The sequence below is a fragment of the Myxocyprinus asiaticus genome, chromosome 23, assembly GCF_019703515.2.
Source record: "Myxocyprinus asiaticus isolate MX2 ecotype Aquarium Trade chromosome 23, UBuf_Myxa_2, whole genome shotgun sequence".
Taxonomy (NCBI): Eukaryota; Metazoa; Chordata; class Actinopteri; order Cypriniformes; family Catostomidae; genus Myxocyprinus; species Myxocyprinus asiaticus.
Genome location: NC_059366.1, coordinates 41,864,944 through 41,871,904, shown reverse-complemented (window position 1 = coordinate 41,871,904; position 6,961 = coordinate 41,864,944).

Sequence of the window (6,961 nt, the reverse complement as noted above, 5' to 3'; positions counted from 1 at the left end):
TGAAAACCAAAGTCACTGCACCCGTTTACCAAGAAATTTTGGAGCACTTCATGCTTCCTTCTGCTGACCAGCTTTTTAAAGATGCTGATTTCATTTTCCAGCAGGATTTGGCACCTGCCCACACTGCCAAAAGCATCAAAAGTTGGTTAAATGACCATGGTGTTGGTGTGCTTGACTGGCCAGCAAACTCACCAGACCTGAACCCCATAGAGAATCTATGGGGTATTGTCAAAATGAGAAACAAGAGACCAAAAAATGCAGATGAGCTGAAGGCCACTGTCAAAGAAACCTGGGCTTCCATACCATCTCAGCAGTGCCACAAACTGATCACCTCCATGCCACGCCGAATTGAGGCAGTAATTAAAGCAAAAGGAGCCCCTACCAAGTATTGAGTACATATACAGTAAATGAACATACTTTCTAGAAGGCCAACAATTCACTAAAATGTTTTTTTTTTTTATTGGTCTTATGATGTATTCTAATTTTTTGAGATAGTGAATTGGTGGGTTTTTGTTAAATGTGAGCCAAAATCATCACAATTAAAAGAACCAAAGACTTAAACTACTTCAGTCTGTGTGCACTGAATTTATTTAATACACGAGTTTCACAATTTGAGTTGAATTACTGAAATAAATGAACTTTTCCACGACATTCTAATTTATTGAGATGCACCTGTATACAAAAAGTAGTTTTAAGAGTGTGGTAAGACCAACTTGATTGGGTCACCTGTATTATGGGAGTGGGTGTTTGACACTTTGTTGGCAGTGATTCTCTGATTGGTGGGTCTTTCTCTGCTGGATCATGGTTATAGTTCTTTACCAGGAATTCTGCAATTAAACATGATTTTTTTAATTTTTCTTTTTTTAAATAAACTGAAGGATTCAGCAGAAACCATCGATTAAAAAACTCAGCTCATGGCAGGTCTCTATTTTATTTTTTTTTCCTCCCCAATTTGGAATGCCTGATTCCCAGTGCGTACAAGTCCTCATGGTGGCGTAGTGACTCGCCTCAATCCGGGTGGCGGAGGATGAATCTCAGTTGCCTCTGCGTCTGAGATGTCAATCCACACATCTTATCATGTGTCTTGTGACGTTACCGCGGAGACCTAGCGCATGTGGAGGCTTCACGCTATTCTCCGCGGCATCAACACACAACTCACCACGCGCCCCACCGAGAGCGAGAACCACATTATGGCAACCATGAGGAGGTTACCCCATGTGACTCTATCCACCCTAGCAACCGGGCCAATTGGTTGCTTAGGAAGCCTGACTGGAGTCACTCGGCACACGCTGGATTCGAACTTGCGACTCCAGGTGTGGTAGTCAGCGTCATTACTTGCTACCCAGGACCCCAGGTAGTTCTGTTTTTAAATGTTATGTGTTATCATTAAAAATCAGTACCCCTATGGAGAAAATAAAAATGTTTACTTCCGGAACAAGATGCCTGTTTGTATTTGTTGCACTGCATCAAGCTTTTAGTTTTTTAGTGTAAGAATCAGGGTTCCCACGCATTCTGGAAAACTGGAATTTTGCAATGCAGTTTTCCAGTCATGGAAAAATCATAGAAAATGAGAAAAATAGCAAATTGTCCTGGAAAATAATTATTTGTCCTGGAAAATATTTTAGTATAATAAAATTGTTTGTGTCGCCAACAAAGTTTTTGATACATTGAAAACATTGAAGTTGTAAATTTGAGACAATGACAACTGTCGGACTGCTGATTTTGTTTATAAATGAATTCACACCCCGCTGTGGTAGCATGGTGATATGGCCTTTACACACCTCGGAATGTAAATATATATTTTTTAAATAATCGGAGTCCGCTTATACCACGTTGGTAAAACATGGACGAAATCAATGAATCCAGTCATAAAAATGACGAAAATTAATTTTTGAATGCAAAATTATATAAATAAAAATTGCGATAAGTCCTAGTGTGATTATTAAACCGCAAAAGGCTGCGATTCCATTAAATAAATAATCTGAATGTGCTGCGCCTTCCAAAATGTGTATACACTGAAAACACTACGTCATGATCATCACGCACGCTCTATGTATGTGTAGTAGATAACAGAGACCATAGTGCTCTGAAATGTGCAGCACATATAGTAATGTTTACTGTAATTATTTTGTATAAAAAAACAATGCAATGTTGTTGAAAAATTTAATTAATACACATGATTAATTTGAATAGACACCATTTTTGATAATGAAATGTAATTAAATTGTAGAATACGGAACTCAGAAAAAATAACAATCCAAACACCACAATATACATCATGTAATCTTGTGTGTTTTTACTTAAGTCAAAATCATGTGTAAATATTACACCCGATGGGCTCATAAAATGTCCTGGAACACAGCCTTGAAAAGAGTGAGAACCCTGAAGAATGTGTTTTGCCTGAATGGCCCAAATTTCTATTAATTCTTTCAAACTAAAATAAATTCCATTATCATTTATTTGTAATACCTTATTCAGAGCAGCGCCATCTTTGATTTTTTTTGGCGGGAATGAGGTCTTTTCAATTGGTTGTACAGTTGTTAGAAGTGTTTTTGGATCGTTCCGCAGGCGAAACATTCAGTAGACGAAAAACTCCAGACAACATGAGTTGTGAAAAATTACTTAAATGTGATCTATAGGAGCTTATAAACACTACACAATGAGTGTGTCATCGAAGAGATGGTAAGTATATCCCTTACAGCCTTGTTTTCATTCCAGTCAAAAATTAAAGATGGCGCTACTGTGAAAAATGTCTATAACTATTGGGTAAAAAAGTAAACAATAAACCACACTGTCATACATTATAGACCTTTTTCACACTCCAGGTTAGTGTTGTCAAAAGTATCGGTACTTCGGTACCAAGTCGATGTAACGATACCAGTGTTTCTGCAGTACCAGTACTACACTGCAGTCAGGCCAGCCTCCAATTGGAAAAACATGGTCAAGGTATCCCCACTCTGTTTTGCATCACGTGTATACACTATGCATTACGGTAAGAGCGTGTAAGAACTGATTTAAAAATAAAAGCGACCTTCTGGTGAACATCATTTCACATTCAATCAGTAGGTCAATAATGAATGAATGAAAAAATACATAAATGAATAAAAATACATAACTCACACAATGTCAGGGCAGTCTGCTGTTGAATTTCAAAATGAAAGCCCTATAAAATGGCATATATATGACCTGTTTTCTATAAATTCAGATAGATATTTAAAGGAAACTCCCTGTTTCCAAAGAACAATGTCACTTCAGAATGAAAGTAAACCACCTCAGAGTGACACTCACACATTGTCAGGGCAGTCTGATTTAGAATTTCAAAATTAAAGCCCTCTAAAATGTCATATATAAGATGTTTTCCATCTACATTCAGATAGATATTTAAAGGAAATGATTTCCTTATAATTTTCAGTACATAAATGCAGTCAACCACACAGTATTTCTGGTGGATCCTGTAAAAAGTTCCACAGAGGAAGCTGATTCCAACCTTACAGCAAAAAGATTCAGGCATTCATTCATTTAATCAATCAGTATTACATCCTTTAGAACTGTGGCTATTTGGTGTACCACGTGTGCAGTTGCACAGCACTGAAGAATTTTTTCCTGCCCTCCCAATTAGGAGGGCCCCACCTATGTCCATTTTACTACATGAATGTGCTGGAGTATTTGTTGGTGCTTCTAGTGCTAGTCCAATTAATAAGCCATATGTGGCATCAGGCTGGGATCCATTTGGTGGTGCTATGGACCATTCCACCAGGAGCTTGTCATCTTCTAAGGGCCTCCAGAGAGGGTTGTCAGTGGAGGATATATGCACAGCAGCATCTTGGTCTTCCTCGTTCTCATTCGTCTGCTTTTATCTGTGAGATGCTTCTCAGCCCACGATGTCCCATCTGCTCTTGGGTGCACTTGGAGAGGACTAGAGAGGGCCAGCTGCTGTTACACTGGCCCCTCCATTACTGCGTAGTGGTGTTCACTTTCTGGGAATAGTTGCCATTTTTCATGTGTTGTTTGGTTCTGTTCTGTTGTTGTGGAGCATATTCACACCCACACTGTTCTACTGACATTTACAGTTTGTAACCTTTTAAAAATACACAGTGCTGTAATAGTTTTTAAGTGATGGCCGTTGCCCATTGTGTTGTAATTTAACACTCCTAATAGAGCCAGTGGGACATATGCCTACATCCAGCTTCAGCCTTTATCCCAGTAGCGACAGCCCTAAAGGGTGGAGTCCAACATGAAATATAGTGTGACACAATTTGTGTCTGCTGATTCAATGAGTGTAGGCAGAGCCTGTTAAGGTGGGGGCCCCACCTGCTTTTTGGGGCGTTGAATTTAAGGCTTTGCTTCGGGGAGCAGAACTATTGTTGGTGGGGCCCTCCTCAGGAGGGTGGTAAACAAACGTTTTTAGAGATGAGCTTGCACACGTGGGATACACCCAATATCAACCCAATAGCTACACCTACACTCAAGGAATTGGTATCTCATGTTTTTATTTTTCACATTTCACAACAAATCAACTACCAGTAAGCTTGATTTTTGCCTTTATATATTCACACTTTATGCAGTCAATTAAAATCTTACAAAGAGTGTGTATCGTAGTGAAATACTGCATTTGTTTACATTCAGGGTTGTTCAGTAGTTGAATCTTTGTGATTGTAGTGTGGGGAAAGAGAAGGCAAACAGCTTTCTTTGGCATGGATTCATGAACGAAATTAAGAGTTTGAGAAGATTATTTGGGTGTATTTAAATGATCAAACATAATGTAATATTACTAAGAATATGTATTGGATCCGGTTATAATTTGGATCATATGTAGCAAACTTTCTCTGCTTTGTCCCAAATGTAAATAACTTCCATCATAAATACAGTGAGTATCTAAAAATTAGAAGAACGTGCCATGGGAAAACGGAGTGGGTGGACATTCAATGGAAAGGAGTTCTGACCCATCCAATTCAGCGGGATGGCAGTAGCTGTGGGGTAATTGTCATCATGGTAAGTGAAGTAATGTAATAATGGTATTCTTAAGTAGGTTAGCTCACAGTTGTCTTCTGTAATTTAAGTCCATGTCTTCATTAAACTCCTTTTTACCTGTGCAATTATATTTTGCTATATAATAATCAGATAAAAGTACACTAGTAAATGAGTAAATAAGAGTTATTATGGATAATGTACTTGTGCCTTTAGGACAGCTGTACTATGCAGGAATCAGGCACATATGATGTTTTGAATATTTGTGTTTGTTTCGATTGCAAGGGCAGTGATGAAGGCTTTTCCAGCTGTTCCACTCATCAGGTTTGGGATTTCCAAAAAGGAAAAGAACAGTGACTCTCCGGATACTGATAGCATCAGGTATGTAAAGGAAGTGTTTGTCTGTGGTGTGGAGGAATTGGATTAAACTGGGATAAAGGCTGCATATCATATTAGTTCCATTGTCTTTGAACTCTGAGATAGAAGCATTTGTAGTAGCTTATGCTGGTGTTGTGAAAGCAGAATCTGGAGATGAAAAACAGTAGAAACTGTAAACTGTGAAGCTAAGTACTTAGATACACCAGCATATTGACAGTAAGCCAATTTTATTCATTGTTAATATTCATTAAAATGTATATGAAGACCGGTAATCTAGTTACATAGTGGGCAACATTTGTTCAAAAATCCTGACAGGTATAAATTTGTGAGAGTACCCTGATATTTATACTTTGTCATTTCATAGATCCAGTGTGAGGAGGTTCCATGAACAGTGCCTGGACATGGACACCGAGGACCTGAAACAGGCCAGGGCAGACAGCTGGAATTGCAGCTTGTGCCCTTAAATCCCTTTGTGTTGAAGCATGGATATATATATATATATATTTGTTTTATCACCTACTTTTATTTGTTAACTATTTTTATACCATATTGTCATTGATATTTTTTGAGATGCTCAATTTTAATAGTTATTTATATTTATTATTTTATTTATCTCGTTTTTATTGTGTTGTGAAACTCTTTGTAACATCTCTTTTGAAAAGTGCTATGTAAATAGAAATGGATAATTTATTGTAAATATAATTTCATAAAAATGCACTCAGCACCTAGTTTACTGTGATTCAATAGTGTCTGCTGAAAACACAAAAATCAAAATTACAAGAGTGAAAGACGGCAGTACAAAATAATCACTCTTTATTGCCATTCGGACGTTGCAGGTTTCCTCATTGTTCCTTTTGGGCAAACAGCTGGCAATACAGTATCACTCTATAGATATCACTCCGATATGTGACACATGTAACGCATCATGTTGACATACTCCACCTCCTATCTATGTCCCTGTAATAAAGAATATTGTTAGAGTATAACAAACAACATGGGGCTAGGTATGAAAATAATCTAAATGTAAATGGCAATGCCATTATAAATTTTATAGGGCTTTAATTTTGCCATGATATTGTGTGAGCGTCACTCTGAGGTGGTGTACTATCATTCTGACATGAAATTGTTCTTTGGCAACAGGGAGTTTCATCTAAATATTTATATCTGAATTTATAGAAAACACAGCATGTATGACATTTTAGAGGGCTTTAATTTTGAAATTCAATATCAGACCTGCTTGACATTGTGTGAGCGTCACTCTGAGGTGGTGTACTATCATTCTGAAGTGAAACTGTTCTTTGGAAACAGGGAGTTTCCTTTAAATATCTATCTGAATTCATAGAAAACACAGCATGTATATCACATTTTATAGGGCTTTCATTTTGAAACTGACCGACTGACTGACTGAATGTGAATGATGTTCACCGGAAGGCCGCTTTTATTTTGAAATCAGTTCTTACACACTCTTACCATAATGCATAGTGTATACGCATGATGCAAAACAGCATAGGGGCTAGCCTGACCATGTTTTTCCAAGTGGAGGCTGGCCTGACTGCAGTGGTAGTAGCCTACTGAGCACCGACTCAATCCGGCACGTGCTCATTTTAAGCATGTG